Source organism: Scyliorhinus canicula, chromosome 7 (genome assembly GCF_902713615.1).
Source record: "Scyliorhinus canicula chromosome 7, sScyCan1.1, whole genome shotgun sequence".
Classification (NCBI taxonomy): Eukaryota; Metazoa; Chordata; class Chondrichthyes; order Carcharhiniformes; family Scyliorhinidae; genus Scyliorhinus; species Scyliorhinus canicula.
Genome location: NC_052152.1, coordinates 134717902 through 134735440, shown reverse-complemented (window position 1 = coordinate 134735440; position 17539 = coordinate 134717902). Strand labels below are relative to the sequence as shown.

The 17539-nt window shown below is 44.6% G+C and overlaps 1 protein-coding gene across 5 annotated transcripts in view; it reads right to left on the bottom strand.

Annotated features, from left to right (window-relative positions):
• The window catches only part of LOC119969395 (engulfment and cell motility protein 2), a 242824-nt gene that overhangs the window by 176202 nt on the left and 49083 nt on the right, over positions 1 to 17539 (bottom strand). The window contains exon 2 of one of the 5 annotated variants that reach the window (XM_038802981.1): positions 4451 to 4584. The exons of the other annotated variants lie outside the window; for them this stretch is intronic. The gene's annotated coding sequence lies outside the window, so the exon portion shown is untranslated. The remainder of the gene's footprint in view (positions 1 to 4450; positions 4585 to 17539) is intronic. 5 annotated transcript variants of the gene reach the window in all.

Genomic DNA, 17539 nt, shown 5'->3' with positions numbered 1-17539 from the left:
CAGTGAGGAAACAGAGCTAACCACTGCGCTACCCGTGCTGCCCTGGAGTTCAGAAGATGAGGGAGGGTCTCATAGAAAACTATAATATTCTAACAGTACTAGACAGGCTAGATGCAAGAAGGATATTCTCGATAGTGTGGCTGCCCAGAACCAGGTGTCACAGTCCAAGGCCATTTAGGACAGAGAGGAGAAATGTCTTCATCCAGAGATAGGCCATTTTGGGGAATTCACTACTAGAAAGTAGTTCAAGCCAAAGCACTGTATGTTTTCAAGAAGCAGCTAGATACAGCACTTGGGGCAAAAGGCAAATGTGATCAAAGGATATGGCTGGGGGCAGATCAAGCTATTGAGTTGGATGATCATTCGTGATTATTTGGAATGATGGAGCAGGCTCGAAGGGCAGGTGGACTCCTCCTGCTCCTATTTTCTGTGTTTCTATGCTATAGCACTGGCTCATCTATAAATGGGCACATTCTCCCTCTGTTTAATTTAGATAATTAGCTTAACCAAAAATAACACGAGTACAGGTGTAACAGTGGGGCTGCGGAAGGAATTGGGAGAGTCTGTCACTATTTTGAGAATAAACTTGCTGGAGGTAAAATAAAAGCAGCTTTAATTGTTCCACCAAATACAACTATTGGTGTTAACATAATTTGGTGCAGTGGTAAGATTATGACTCAGTGATAATCTAGGCTGGCGTTTCAGCACCAAACATTGCATTTTGGTTTTTCAGCTGAAGGCATTTTTTTCCTTCTTGATCAGGGAATTTTGCAAGTGTTTTGACCTGACCAACATCACTAGAACAGGTTAACCTGGCCAACATCACTAGAACAGGTTAACCTGGCCAACATCACTAGAACAGGTTAACTGCATATTCATCTCATTGCCATTCATGGAACCCCAATGTGTGCATATTGATTGCCCCATTTGTTTATAATTAGTGACAGCAATTCATACAACTGTGGACTGTTTGGGGATAACCAAAGCACAAAAGGTATGACATAAATGAAAGTCATTTCTTTGCAACTCAAGAGCCTGGGTGGTGGAGGATAGGAGGTGAATGGATGTTCAAGTCATATTTATAGTAAAAACGCCCTACACAGTGCATTAGGAAAAGGACATCAACTAGGTTACTAAAGTAGATTTTAATTATCTTGAATCCGGGTCAGTTGGGAGGCCGTCAATGTGTAGCTAAAGAACCTTCTGTTCTAATATTACAATAGACTTGTAATTGATACAGAAGATCAGCATAAACACAGGATATAGTTATTAATATCCTTGGGCTTGACTTTTACAAAATTGAAATAAGACTCCCTGTTGGTTTAGGGGATTCATGCATTCCAGGAAGTGGTACGGAGCCTTTTATACCACAAATGTCAGGTTCAATCTTGGATCTGGATAGAGATAACTAGAGTTAATTAATCCCAGAGCCAAGAACAGTTGTTAGCACTATCTTTATAATGGGCTAAGGAGAAAAGAATAGACCACGCTGCTTGTTCCTGGCCTCATGGTAACGTTTGATTAGAAGCAGCAGCAGTTCTTGACCAAACAATACACTGATCATAATGGTGCAGCATTTCAGCTGTACCCAGCAAGATTCATCAACTGTAAGAGAGGATGAGGAACGGGCATGGGCAGTCAATAGGAGTGACCAGACTGGTGAGATAATTTCTACCAAAACAAAAACATGACTCCATTGTGGCACAGTAACTAGCACTGCTGCCTCAAAGCGTCAGGGACCTGGATTCAATTCCGACCTTGGGTGACTGTGTGGAGATTGCATGCTCTCCTCGTGTCTGCGCATGTTTCCTCCAGGTGGCCCTGTTCCTTCCCACAGTCCAAAGATGTGCAGGTTAGCTGAATTGGCCATTCTAAATTGTCCCTCGGTGTCCAGAGATGTGTAGGTTAGGTGAGATTACGGGAATAGGGCAGGGAGTGGGCATATACTCTTTCAAAGGGTCGGTGAAGACTTGGATGGGCCAAATGGCCTCCTTCTGCATTGTAGGCAATCTATGGACTTCAGTGAGCAGTACATCAACAACCAAACGTTTGGCCATTTTCCAGTCGTTATTGAAGGGTCTGACTTTTTTCAATGGTCACGTTCAGTCTTTCTCGGAAGGCTGCCTTTTCTCCATTTTATTGCAGCGTGACTAGGGAGACTAGACAATTTATTTTCTTGTTCAATTTTAACATCCTGTGGTCTCAGCCTGTGATGGTCCAGTGCATTAGTGTTGCACGAAGCAATTCAAAGTCTGTGCAGGAAGCACACATTTCCCCACTGTCAATCATATTTCCTTTACTTACAGTCAGTCTTGCTGTTCCAAAAGTGTCAGCAGACTGCCCTGTGTGGCATTTAACAACAGGAGACAAATCACAACTGTCAGCATCATCTCCCACAGGAGACACAATAAAACTCCTGAACATGTATTTGATTATTGCTCAATACAAGTACACATAACACTACCGCTTATACAATTGACGGTTAGAGTGCCAATGGATGAATAAACTTTGATATATTTTTAGGTGAAAAAGATTGTGCTTGGAGTACAGAGATTCTATGTGAAACTGAATGTTACATGTCCACTTTTCCCTTTAGACTGGAGTAGATTATCCGAACAAGGAATCTGTCGACATTTGTCCTAATAAGGAATCTGTCAACATTTTTGTCCATTGTTTTAATTAGTAAGAGTTTGTTTTGACTGAGATTTGCAAAAGAACTTGCGCTCATAGAGCACCTTTCACATTCTTAAAGCCAATACACAGAGTGGACAGGGCAAGCCCTTAATCCATCTCAATGCTTGCTCCAAAAAAACAATTCAAATTTAAATTGAATTCAATTCATGCTCTCCACAAGAGAATATGCAAGGTCCAAGCTGACAAAAAAAGTCATAATACCTCATCCTCGATTTGATCTGATCCTTGATCCTAGCCAAAATGCCTCAAGATGTCCCGAAGTAATTAACTATCCAATTAAGTACCGGTGAAGCAAAGTCACTTTGCAATATTGTCCCGGAAGCTCAGTAGTCATGACACTCACAGGCACTCTGAACCATGGTGTCATGCAAATGCTTATTCATCGGCATCAAATGTTGTTATCCCCATGGAGAAACTCTAAACCAAAATCACCAAACAACCCCAAATGAAGGAATTATTCATAAAATTTAATTTTTTGCAACTTAAACATGTCAGAACCAAAGCAAATTAAACTGCAAATGATACGTTACATAAAAAGGTTCATTTCACTTAGTTGATATAAACGCAAGTCTTACACAAGTATTCCCCTTTGGCACGTATAGCATTATGTAGCTACACAGCTCCACAATTTAATCACATAGGGAAGGTCAGGCTGCAGATCTGGAGTGCAGATCAGAATTCCTTTTCATGTGACAAACCACTAACGTCCCAGTTCATGGTTTAGCCACCTGGTATAAATTTCAGCTCCTTAGTGCCCTTGAGCTATTCACACAGCTTTCAGGTGTTAGATCCTTTTAACCTGCTCACACAGTGCCTCCAAGAGCTCCTACATAGGCACTGATCACCTTCTGCCACCAGCTCTCCTTTGTTTCCGCCTGCCCTGTGCCTTTCAGATGTTAAACTTATTTATGGTTGAAATGGCCTCCAGAGCAAGAGTTGCCAGGTCACATGTGCCAGTATTACTCATTATTTGAGAAAATTACAATTGATCCCTTTACAACTAATACAAGTAATTTTCAAACTTTTTAAACAGTTACAGATTCCACAGCTACTTTAAAAGAAATTACAAATTTTCCTTGCTAGACTGCTTCCGGGTCAAAAGTGGCTACACTAATAGTATCATTGCTGCACGCACTGGTCTGCCAGAGAGCTGCTATAATATCCACAATCAGTTTTGTTTTAAATCACTATTTTTCGGCAATGTTCAGTCCGGGAGGAAAGACAGGCGATCTGCTTCCAGTGCCCTGTTTAACACTGTTTGAATTTCATGATGGAAAAAAGGTCTCAATCTCCATTTGGCAAGAACCAGATAGGAAACTCATTTAGGCTATTTAGGGTTGCCAACCCTTTAGTATTGGCCTGGAGTCTCCAGGAATTGAAGATTAATAAGCCGGCATTTGAGAAACTGCCCTCCCTCCCTCCCGCCCCTATACCGGCCCATTTTCTTTGAAACCTCTATATATTCATTACCATGGAGGAAGTAAGGCTCCTTGACCGATAAACCAAATGCGTAACTGAGTCTTGCCCACATTAATTGGAATGCACGTACCGCAAGCATAGACGTGTTGGATGATCTACTGTTGAGGTATGAGGGCAGGGCAGGAGGCCACGTGATAAAACTTCCAGGAGTACGTTCAACCGCAGTTGGTAACCCTCAAGAGAAAAGAGCAAGCCCCACAAGGATTCTTCACAAATCAAATTGAAAGGGTGCAAGTTCTAAAGGCATGAAATGCAGGAACTAAGAAGGAGAACAAACCTCTTGGGCTCCCACTGAAAGGAACACACGTTTCAGTAAGGTTAAAGTTGGTGCTTCAATCTCTTGCTTAAGCCTCAATGTTCAACCGATTTGCAACCTTTCCACAGTGGGATGGTTAGCCTCAAGGGTAGTTCCTGTTTCCAAATCAGAGCAGAAGTTAGACAATTCTATTCCAGGAAATTAAAAGAAACTAGATCTGTGTTTATTCTTCAAAAAAAAAAAGGGAAGACAAAAATTCCAAAATTCACTTAAGGAGATCCAGAAATTAAAGTTATTTCCTGAAATTATTTTCTTTGGAAATTTAACTCAGTAACTATGCGAAACAGACTATCATTAGTCATGGATCAACATATTATAGACGGTGACCCTCTTAAACAAACAGATCCAGTCCTCAATGCCCAAATAAATTGGGCTTTTTTTGTTTCTTCCCATTTCCGCCCACACGCCCGGACTTTTGTTTGCTTTCGACTCCCTCCATTCCCCGAACAGGCGCCGGAATTGTGGCGCCTAGGGGCTTTTTACAGTAACTTAATTGAAGCCTACACGTGACAATAAGCGATTTTCATTTTCATTTTTTCACCTCAAAGAGATCACTTTTCATTTGTCGCAGAGAAAACTGACAGTCCATTCTAATGCAGAGGACACAACGAGCCGTGTCAGATTCTTGCCCCAATGTCTTGAACCAATCATTTCCCAGTCCCTGTAGTAGTCATGAATCACAAATTGAGGGGAGAAACCATTTCCTGTCTTCTCTCTCTCCCTCCCCACCCCCACGCCCCCCCCCCCCCCCCCCCCCCCCCCCCCAAGCTCAGGGCCACACCAGGCAACTGCATACATCAGGCACATAGATGAGATGGTACCAGGTTTGACCCTTTGAATGTGCTATGGTATCAAAAGGAATGACAGTATAAGAAAAAAAAAGGTCAGACAGACTCCGCTGAAGTCTATTAATGCTACAGATCTGTCATAGAATCCCCACAGTTTCCCTACAGCCTAAAGCCATAGAATCCCTACAGCCACTCGACCCATCAGATCCGCATCAATCCTCCAAAAGAGCACCCTTCCCATGCCCACTCCCCTGCAACTCCGTAACCCCAACTAACCTTTGGACACTTAGAGGCAGTTTAGCATGGCCAATCCACCTAACCTGCTCATCTTTGGACTGTGGAAGGAAACCAGAGCACCACGGGGAGGACGTGCAAACTCCACACAGACAGTCAGCCGAGGTCAGAATCGAACCTGGGTCCCTTGTACAGTGAGGCAGTAGTGCTAACCACTGTGCCACCCATATCTTTATATACTGGGGTCAAGTTAACTTTAGTTTCATTCAATTTTTGACCAGTAATAGTTTGAACCAAGTCAGAAACAATGGCGATAATTGGTTTCATTATGAGATAATCAGCTAGTTAATAAGGGAACTCAAGAAGAGATGTGCCATTGCAATATTAGTTTCTAAATTTCAGGGAGCTGTAACCACTGAAAGAATTTGTCAATGTTAGGTCATGGCCTGACAAACTTGTTTTTTTCAAACAAAGACTAAAGTAATGGACAGGGGAATATTGATGGATGTTATTCATACAACTCAGAATAATTTCATAAAGTCCTTCGATACAGACTGTTGTTTAAAACTGAAGGGAAAAAGCTGTCCTGATTAGGAATCTGGGTGAGCAGCAGGAGACAGAGAGCAGAGATAATGGCTGGCATCAAGATTGGCAGGTGTGGCTAATAGAGTGTGATGGGCTTTGGGGGAAGCAGCAGGTAAGTTACTCGCCACAGGATTCCTAGCCTCTGACCTGCTCTTGTGGCCACAATATTTATATGGCTTGTCCAGTTCAATTTCTGGTCAATGGTAATCTCCAGGATGTTGATAGTCGGGGATTCAGTGATGCTGTTGAATGTCATAGGTTGATAGTTTGATTCCCTCTTATTGGAGATGGATTTTACTTGCCACTTGTCAGCCCAAGTCTGGATATTGTCCAGGTCTTGCTGCATTTGCATGTGGACAGCTTCAGTGTCTGAGGAGTCGCAAATGGTACTTGAACATTGTGCAATCAACATCATAAAATTTACAGTGCAGAAGGAGCCCATTCGGCCCATCGAGTCTGCACTGGCCCTTGGAAAGAGCACACTACTTAAGCCCCAGCTTCCACCTTATCCCTGTAACCCAGAAACCCAACATTAGCTTTTAGACGCTAAGGGGTAATTTAGCATGTCCAATCGACCTAACCAGCACAGACTGTGGGAGGAAACCGGAGCACCCAGAAGAAACCCACACATAGACAGAGAGAAAGTGCAAGCTCCACATAGACAGTCATCCGAGTCCAGAATTGAACCTGGGACCCTGGAGCTGTGAGGCAGCAGTGCTAACCATTGTGCCACCGTGCCACCCCATCCCCATATCTGCTGTTGTGGTTTATAAATTATTTAGACATGAATAGGAGTGTTGATCAGCAAGTTCGCAGATGATACAAAAATTGGGGGTTGTAAATATAGTGAGGATAGCCTTAGATTACAGGAGGATGTAGATGGGCTGATCAGTGGCAAATGGAATTCAATGCAGATAAGTGTGAGGTGATGCACTTGGACAGGACAAACAAGGCAAGGGAATGCATGATCCTTAGAAGCACTGAGAATCAAAGGGACTTTGGTGTGCATGTAAACCAATCCCTTAAGGTAACAGAGTAAGGGGGGGGGGGGGGGGAGAAGAGAGAGAGAGAGAGAGAGAGAAAGAGAGAGGAGAAAGAGAGAGAGAAAGAGCGAGAGCGAGAGAGATCAATGACCGGGGGCATAGATGTAAGGCAAGCAGCAGGAGGTTTGGAGGGGATGAGGAAAGATGTTTTCACCCAGAAGGTGGTGGGAGTCTGTAACACACTGTCTGAAAGGGTGATGAAGGCAGAGACCCTGAAGACCACAGAACACTGAAGAAGCATGCACATGCAATGTCAAGACAAATAAGGCAACGGGCCAAGTGCTGGAAAATGAGATTAGAATACCTCGGTGGTTGTTTTTGACCGGCGAGGCAGGATGGGCCGAAGGGTTTTTCTGTGCTGTAGATCTCTATGCTGGAAGGAAGGTTGCTGATGAAGCAGCTGAAGATGGCAAGGCCGAGAACTCCTGCAGTCGTGTCACGGGACTGAGATGACTGACCTACAACAACCTTCTTCCTTTGTACCAGGTATGAATCCAACCAGTGGAGAGTGTCCCCCCCCCCCCCCGGATTCCCATTGACACCAGTTTTGCTAGGGCACCTGGATGTCATACTCGGTCAAATGCTGCCTTGATGTCATGTGCCATCACTCTATCTCACTCTGCTGTTCTGCTTTTTTGTCCATGTTTGAACCACGACTGTAGCGAGGTCAGGAGCTGAACATTGAATAGGTTATTGCTGAGTAAGTGCCACTTGATAGCACTAATGATGACCCCTTCCATCATTTTACTTGTGATCGAGAGCAGACGGATAGGGCAGTAATTCACCACGTTGGATTTGTCCTGCCTTTCATGTTCAGGGCACTTTTTTACATTGCCGGGTAGATGAGAGTATTGTAATTGTACTGGAACAGCTTGGGTGCTGCAAGTTCTAAAGCACAAGTCTTCAGACTTCGCAGTATCCGTTGCCTTCAACCGTTCCTTGATATCACATGGAGTGAATCGAATTAGCTGAAGACCGGCATCCGTGATGCTATGGACCTCTCTGGAGAAAAAGATGGATAATCCACTCGGCACTTCTGGCTGAAGGTTATTGCAAATGCTTCAGCCTCATCTTCTGCAAGGATGTGCTGGGTTTCCCCGTCATTGAGGATGTGGAGCCACCTCCTCCTCCAGTCCATTTTTAAAAATTGTCCACCATCATTGATGACTGGATATGGCACGTCAGCAGAACTTTGATCTGATTTGCTGGCTGAGGAACTCCTGCAGTGATTTCACGTTGCCAATTATTAACCTTGGAAGTTAGCAGCCCCCATCCCCTGGAGCCAGGTCTCTCCTCAACCCTCCAAAGGACCCTCACATCTTTTCTAGCCTTATTTAGAGGTTCAGCATAACCTCCCTGCTAAATATACTGACCAGGGCACCAGAACAACTTTCCTTAAAAACAGTCATGATGTGGAGATGCCGGCGTTGGACTGGGGTGAGCACAGTAAGAAGTCTTACAACACCAGGTTAAAGTCCAACAGGTTTGTTTCAAACACGAGCTTTCGGAGCACGGCTCCTTCTTCAGGTGAATGGAAAGGCTTGTTCCAGAAATGTTTATATAGACACAGTCAGAGATGCCCCGGAATGCGAGCACCTGCAGGCAATCAAATCATCAAAGATGCAGAGAGAGAGGTAACTCCAGGTTAAAGAGGTGTGAATTGTCCCAAGCCAGTTCAGTCGGTAGGCCTCTACAAGTCCAGGCTTGTTGGTGGGGGCCGAATGTAATGCGACATGAATCCCAGATCCCGGTTGAGTCCGCATTCATGCGTGCGGAACTTAGCTATAAGTTTTTGCTCAGCAATTTTGCGTTGTCGCGTCTCCTGAAGGCCTCCTTGTAGAATGCTGACCCGGAGATCAGAGGCTGAATGTCCTTGACTGCTGAAGTGTTCCCCAACTGGAAGGGAACAGTCCTGCCTGTTGATAGTCGCACGATGCCCGTTTATTCGTTGTCGCAGTGTCTGCATGGTCTCGCCAATGTACCACGCTTCGGGACATCCTTTCCTGCAGCGTATGAGGTAGACTACATTGGTCGAGTCGCACGAGTATGCGCCGCGTACCTGGTGGGTGGTGTTTCCACGTGTAATGGTGGTGTCCATGTCGATGATCTGGCATGTCTTGCAGAGATTACCCTGGCAGGGTTTTGTGGTGTTGTGGTTGCTGTTCTGAAGGCTGGGTAATTTGCTGCAAACAATGGTTTGTTTGAGGTTGCGCGGTTGTTTGAAGGCCAGTAGTGGGGGTGTGGGGATGACCTTGGCAAGATGTCCATCCTCGCTGATGATGTGTTGGAGGCTGCGAAGAAGACTTGCAGAGGCCTACCGACTGAACTGGCTTGGGACAATTCACACCTCTTTAACCTGGAGTTACCTCTCTCTCTGCATCTTTGATGATTTGATTGCCTGCAGGTGCTCGCATTCCGGGGCATCTCTGACTGTGTCTATATAAACATTTCTGGAACAAGCCTTTCCATTCACCTGAAGAAGGAGCCGTGCTCCGAAAGCTCGTGTTTGAAACAAACCTGTTGGACTTTAACCTGGTGTTGTAAGACTTCTTACTTAAAAACAGTGCCATTGCTGTGGTGACTTTTACATCTGCCCAGAGGTGCAAATAGAGGCCTGCAGTTTAACATCTCACCCAAAAGATGAGAACCTCCCAACAGTGGAATATTACAGTGAAGCAGCAGCCTAGATTAAGTGTTTGAGGCCGGTCCTGGAGGAAGTGGACCAGTACTGGATGCGTTACACCTGGGCAGGACCAGGACAGATGTCCTAGGGGGAGTAATTGCTAGAGTGGTTGGGGAGGGTTTAATCTAAAATGGCAGAGCGATGGGAACCCATGCAAGGAGTCAGAGGAAAGGGAAACAAGGACAAAAACAAAAGACAGGAAGGGGAATAAAGAAAGTGATGGTGAACCAAGGGCCAAACAGGGCCACAATGAACAATAGTGGGAATGGGACAAGTAATGTTAAAAAAGACAAGCCTGAAAGCTTTGTGCCTTAATGCAGGGAGCATTCGCAATAAAGTAGATGAATTAATCGCACAAATCGATGTAAACGGGTATGATATAGTCAGGATTACGGAGACATGGCAGCAGGGTGACCAGTGATGGAATTGAACACTCAGGGGTATTCAATATTTAGGAAGGACAGACAAAAAGGGAAAGATAACGGAATTGCTGCATTGCTTGTTAAAGAGATTAATGCAATAGAGAGCAAGATATTAGTTCCAACAATGTGGAATTCGTATGGGCATATAAATTGGGCAAATCAAATTAGTCACAATACCGTGGAGGAAGAATTTCTGGATGATCTGTATGCAGTTTTCTGGATCAATATGTTGAGGAACCAACTAGAGAACAGGTCATCCTAGACTGGGTATTGTGTAATTAGAAAAGAATCATTGGCAATATAGTTGTGCAAGACCCCTTGGGATGAGCGACTATAAAGACGGAGAGTGAAGTAGTTGATTCTGAGACTAGGGTCCGGAATCTAAATAAAATAAATTATGATGCTGTGAGGCGCGAGTTGGCAATGATGGATTGGGAAGTGTTACTTAAAAGGGATGACAGTGGATAGGTAAATGCAAACATTCAAGGAGCGCATGGGTGAACTGCAACAATTCCTATCTGCCGCAAAATAGAACATAGAAAGGTGGCCAAACCATGCCTTACAAGGGAAATAAGAGATAGTATTAGATCAAAGGAAGAAGCATTAAAACTGGTCAAGAAAAACAACAGACATGAGGATTGGGTGAGTTTAGAATTCAGCAAAGGACCAAGAGATTGACTAAGAAGGGGAAAATTGAGTACGAGTAGAAACTTGTGGGGAATATAAAAAAAACTGTAATAGTTTCTATAGCTATGTGAAGAAAAAAAAAGATTGGTGAAGATAAATGTAGGTCCCTTACAGACAGAAACAGGGGAATTTATAATGAGTAATAAAGAAATGGCTGACCAACTAAATATATATTTTGGTTCGTCTTCACAAAGGAGGAACAAATAACATACCAGAAATGTTGCGGAAAACTGGGTTTCGTGAGAAGGAAGAACTGAAGGAAATCAATATTGGAAGAGAAATGGTATTGGAGGAATTAATGGGATTGAAGGTCAGTAAATCCCCAGGGCCTGGTAATCTTAAATAAATGGCTCCAGAAATAGTGGATGCATTGGCGGTCATCTTCCAAGATTCTACAGACTCTGGAACAGTAACTACCTTCCAATCTGTAGGAAATGTAACCCCACCATTTAAAAAAAGGGAGGTAGGAAGAAAACAGGGAATTTTAGACCAGTAAGATGGATGTCGGAAGTGGGGAAAATTCTAATAATCCATTATCAAGGATTTTACAACAGAGTATTTGGAAAACGGTGGCAGGATTGGGCAGAGTCAGCATGGGTTTATGAAAGGGAAATCAGGCTTGAAAATCTAGGAAATTTTTCGAGGATGTAACTAGTAGAGTTGAAGGGTAGCCAGTGGATGTGATTTATTTGGACTTTCAGAAGGCTTTCGACAAACTCTTGCATAAGAGATTAGTGCGTAAAATGAATGCGCATGGGATTAGTGGTAGTTAATAGATGTGGCTAGAAAACAAGAGTGGGAACAAATGGTGGGAATAAATGGGCCTTTTTCCAAACGGCAGTCAAAGACTAGTGGGAACTGATGCTGGGACCCGAGCTATTCACAATATATATTCATGATTTAGAGGAGGGAAAAAATGTACTATCTCCAAATTTGCAGATGACACAAAGCTGGGTGGGAGGGTGAGCTTGGAGGAGAATGCACAGATCCTTCAGTGTGATTTGGACAAGTTGAGTGAGTGAGCAAATACATGACAGATGCAGTATAATTTGGATAAATATTTTGGTAGCAAAACAGGAAGGCAGATTATCCGAATGCTCATAAATTAGGAAAGTGGAATGTGCAACAAGACCTGGGTGTCCTCATGCACCAGTCACTGAGATAAGTATGCAGATACAGCAGTCGGTAAAGAAGGCAAATGGTATTTTTGGCTTCCATAGTGAGAGGATTAGAGTACAGGAGCAGGGATGTCTTGCTGCAATTATACAGAGCCTTGGTGAAGCAGTTTTGGTCTCCTTAACTGAGGAAGGCTGTTCTTGCTAAGGAGGGAATGGAGAGAAGGTTTACCAGACTGATTCCTGGGGTGGCAAGACTCACATATGGGGAGAGATTGAGTCAGTTAGGTTAGTTTTCGCTGGAGTTTAGAAGAATGAGGGGGGAAATCTCATAGAAACAGATGGAATTCTACAGGGCTAGGTAGGGTAGATGTAGATGTTCCTGATGGCGGGGTGTTCAGAACCAGGGGTCACAGTCTGAGGATACAGGGTAGACAATTTAGGACTGAGATGAGGAGAAATATCTTCACCCATAGAGTGGTGAGCCTGTGGAATTTGCTACCACAAAGAAGATTTACCAGGATGTTGCCTGGTATGGAGGGAAGATCTTATGAGGAAAGGCTGAGGGACTTAAGGCTGTTTTCGTTCGAGAGAAGAAGGTTAAGAGGTGACTTAATCGAGGCATACAAGATGATCAGAGGATTAGATAGGGTGGACAGTGAGAGCCTTTTTCCTCGGATGGTGATGGCTAGCACAAGGGGACATAGCTTTAAATTGAGGAGAGATAGATATAGGACAGATGTCAAAGGTAGGTTCTTTACTCAGAGAGTAGTAAGGGCGTGGAATGCCCTGCCTGCAACAGCAGTGGGCTCGCCAATATTAAGGGCATTTAAATGGTTATTGGATAAACATATGGATGATGAGGGAATAGTGTAGATGGGCTTTGAGTGGTTTCACAGGTCGGCACAACATCGAGGGCCGAAGGGCCTGTACTGCGCTGTAATGTTCTATATAGCTCGTGGGATGAAGGGGATTAAAGGGTGCGGGGGAGTAAGGCAGAATCAGGCTACTGAGTTGGATGATCAGCCATGATCATAATGAATGGCATAGCAGGCTCGAAGGGCCGAATGGTCTCCCCTGCTCCTATTTGCTATGTATCTATGTAACATTCCCCAGTGAGGCTTGAGCCCATGACCTTCTGACATGCTACCAGAGAATCATGGCTGACAGAGAATTTACTACATTGTAGGAAGAATGCAGGATGCGTCATGTAAAATGTTATGAAACACAATTCTAACCACGCATCCATATATCTTTCTTTCTCATCATCTCTGTTCCCACCAACCCCAGAAACTAATTCCCTTCGAAAGCCATCACAGCTCAATTACTGCAGCTCTCGCCAGCTCAGATTTGCAGCCAACAATATTCAGAGTTTTATTTTTTCCTCAAAAGGGGGGGTTGCAAAGTTAGTTGGTACAAATGCAGCCAAAGAATGTGGCTTCAATGCTTTGTTTGACAGGAAATGAATAACTAATGCTGCAGAGTGTACAGGGAAGCTGGGATTGAAGACAGGAAGTGAAGTGCTTCCTGAATAGCACTTGAACAAACAAGTGAAGCCTTAAGCAAAAGGAAGAGTCAAAGGCACTGGTTCCCCCGGAGACCAGTCTTTCAACCTAGAGAAAAAGAGCTCTGCAGGTCATGCGCCCAATTTTCCAGGATTCCGCAATTCTGCAGCCCACGGGGTCTCCACACAATTCATTTTTTAAAAAAAGGGCACAAAACGCAAAGCAGCATATTGGAACCCAAGAGAGTGTTGCAGTTCAATTCATTTTAACACACGTAGACATAAGCATGGCTCCTTGTGTATTAGTGTAGTGAGCAAATACTGAAACCGCAAACTACCCAATTCTTTTTTCCAGTTAAGGGGCAATTTAGCGTGGCCAATCCACCTACCCTGCACATCTTTAGGTTGTGGGGGTGAGACCCATGCAGACACAGGGAGAATGTGAAAACTCCACACTGACAGTGACCTGGGGCCGGGATTGAACCTGGGTCCTCTGCGTCGTGAATGATGCCTCTGATTTAATGTTGAAATTGCAAGTTCAAAGAATAAAGTGGAGGTGAGGGCTATATAATTCATTTTCATTAAATCTCATTCCACAATCATCCTTGTGCTCACTAACCTACACTGGTTGTGAGTCAAACAACATTCGGATTTAAAAATTCTCATCCTGGTTTTCAAATCCCTCCTTGGCCTCACCCTTCTCCAGTCTGTCACCTCCTCAACCACACAATCCTTGGCGATATCTGCACTCCTAATTCAGGCCTCTTGCGAATTTACAATTATAATTGCTTTGCTCCACTATTGGTCATAGAATTTACAGTGCAGTTGGAGGCCATTCAGCCCATCAAGTCTGCACCGGCTCTTGGAAAGAGCACCCTACCCAAGCCCACACCTCAACCCTATTCCCAAACGGGGAGAAAGTGCAGACTCTGCACAGACAGTGACCCAAGCCGGGAATCAAACCTGGGACCCTGGAGCTGTGGAGCAATTGTGCTAACCACAATGCTACCGTGCTGGTCGCCGTGCTTTCAGTTGCATAGGACCGTAGCTCTGGATTTCCCTCCTTAATTGTCTTTCACCCCCCCCAAATTAAGACATTCCTTGAAACTTCCCGCTGACCAAAAGTTTGGTCATCTAACCAAATATCACCTTGTGTGGCAATACTTTATTTTTGTAATTACTCCGTAAAGCCCCTTGGGATGTTTTATTATATCAAAAAGCACTATATAAATACAAGTTGTCGTAATTGTCAGGCAAGAAAAGCACCCAGCCCAGCTGCCAAGATGACCAATATCAAACATCCAGCCAGCATTCCATGTCACTTGAGCATGTTGGCATTGTGGCCAACACCTGGAAAACATGGAATCAGCAGGAGGACACTGGAGCGAATTTTGTACGAAACAATACTCAAATCCCTGAAGCTGTAGCCACTAAAGGAACAGAGACAAGAGGCTAAAATTGGTTTGAGCAGTAATGTGGGTCAATTGTTGTACAAAACATGATGTAAAACTTAAAATAGCACAGCAGCAAGTAAGAAAGTTACTAAATAGGTTGTCATTATTTGGTGTCAGAAATGCCATTAAAAATATGTTGTCTGAAGGAAAAAGACAAGCCTTGCATTTACATAGACATCAAAACATAGAAAATAGGAGCAGGAGGAGGCCATTTGACCCTTTGAGCCTGCTCTGCCATTCATGATCATAGCTGATCATCCAACTCAACATCCTATTCCTGCTTTCCCTCCATCTCCTTTGATCCCCTTCACCCCAAGTGCTATCGAAGTCTAACTGCCTTTTTGAAAACACGCAATAGAACATAGAAAGATACAGCGCAGTACAGGCCCTTCGGCCCATGATGTTGCACCGACATGGGAAGTCAAAAACTAAAGACCATCTAACCTACACTATGCCATTATCATCCATGTTTATCCAATAAACTTTTAAATGCCCTCAATGTTGGCGAGTTCACTACTGTTGCAGGTAGGGCATTCCACGGCCTCACCACTCTTTGCGTAAAAAACCTACCTCTGACCTATATCTATTACCCCTCAATTTAAGGCTATGTCCCCTCGTGCTAGCCACCTCCATCCGCGGGAGAAGGCTCTCACTGTCCACCCTATCTAACCCTCTGATCATTTTGTATGCCTCTATTAAGTCACCTCTTAACCTTCTTCTCTCTAATGAAAACAACCTCAAGTCCATCAGCCTTTACTCATAAGATTTTCCCTCCATACCAGGCAACATCCTGGTAAATCTCTGCACCCGTTCCAAAGCTTCCACGTCCTTCCTATAATGAGGCGACCAGAACTGTACGCAATACTCCAAATGCGGCCGTACCAGAGTTTTGTACAGCTGCAACATGACCTCATGTCGCCGGAACTCAATCCCTCTACCAATAAAGGCCAACACACCATAGGCCTTCTTCACAACCCTATCAACCTGGGTGGCAACTTTCAGGGATCTATGTATGTGGGCACCAAGATCCCTCTGTTCATACACACTACCAAGAATTTTACCATTAGCCAAATATTCCGCATTCCTGTTATTCTTTCCAAAGTGAATCACCTCACACTTCTCTACATTAAACTCCATTTGCCACCTCAAAGATGTCACAAAGATGTACAGGTTAGGTGGATTGGCCATGATAAATTGCCCTTAGTGTCCAAAATTGCCCTTAGTGTTAGGTGGGGTTACTGGGTTATGGGGATAGGGTGGAGGTGTTGACCTTGAGAAGGGTGCTCTTTCCAAGAGCCGGTGCAGACTCGATGGGCCGAATGGCCTCCTTCTGCCCTGTAAATTCATCCCGGGACGCAGCCTGCCTCCGCAGCTGGTTCGCCAGCATGCGGCTCGCCTTCCCCCATATTTGTATTGCACCCCTCTTGCCCTACCGCCCTCCCCGTTGTCAGCCTGTCAAATTATCACTGTCATGCGACCATCAATTGAAGCGAAACAAGCAGTATAAGTAAACTGTGGCTTTAATCGACTAGAACAGTGCCTGCCTGCGACTGCTCAGCTACTGAGAGCCGCCTACAGGGCTACTGCTCTTTATGCCTCCCCTCAAGGGGAGGAGCTAGGGGCGGAGCCCACAAAGGCACAAACATGATACATTCCAGGTAATACCTTATAATGGTACATAGGTGGAGCCCTCATGGGCAACAGCGTGATACAGTAACATACATGGTGAATGGTTAACGCAATACGTTCAGCTTTAAACAAGGTTCTACTTGGACTTACTTGCAGCTGGAGCTTGTTAATTAGTTAATTGCATTAGGCCAGTTTTTAGAAGCTAGAGTCACAGTATAAATAGGGGCTAGATACAGTGTAGACTTTGTTTGCACTGAGTGCTGAGCTTGTGGCATTTGAGTGCTACAGTGAGAGTTTGGTGACTGAGGGAGTTAGGTGAGGAGGGAGTAAGGTTCTCCTTTAATTTAATTTCCTATATTTATCAAAGAGCGTGAAGGGAACCAGGAGTTTAGAGTACAGCTGACTGGGAGCAGAGTCGGAGGGCGGAGGTCCAGTTGGTCCAAGGGGCAGCTAATTCTGTAAAGTAAGAGGGGATGGAGGCTAGGGCAGTTGCATGCTCCTCCTGTAGGATGTGGGTGGTGAGGGATACCACTGGTGTCCCCGCTGACTATACCTGCGGGAAGTGCACCCAACTCCAGCTCCTCAGAGACCGTGTTAAGGTACTGGAGCTGGAGCTGGATGAACTTCGGATCATCCGGGAGGCAGAGGGGGTCATAGAGAAGAGTTACAGGGAGGTAGCCACACCAAAGGTACTGGACAAGAGTAGCTGGGTTACAGTCAGGGGAAAGAAAACTAACAGGCAGACAGTGCAGGGATCCCTCGTGGCCATTCCCCTTCAAAACAAGTATACCGTTTTGGATGCTGTTGGGGGGGATGACCTACCGGGGGAAGGCCCCAGCGGCCAGGTCTCTGGCACTGAGTCTGGCTCTGGGGCTCAGAAGGGAAGGGGGGAGCATAGAAAAGCAA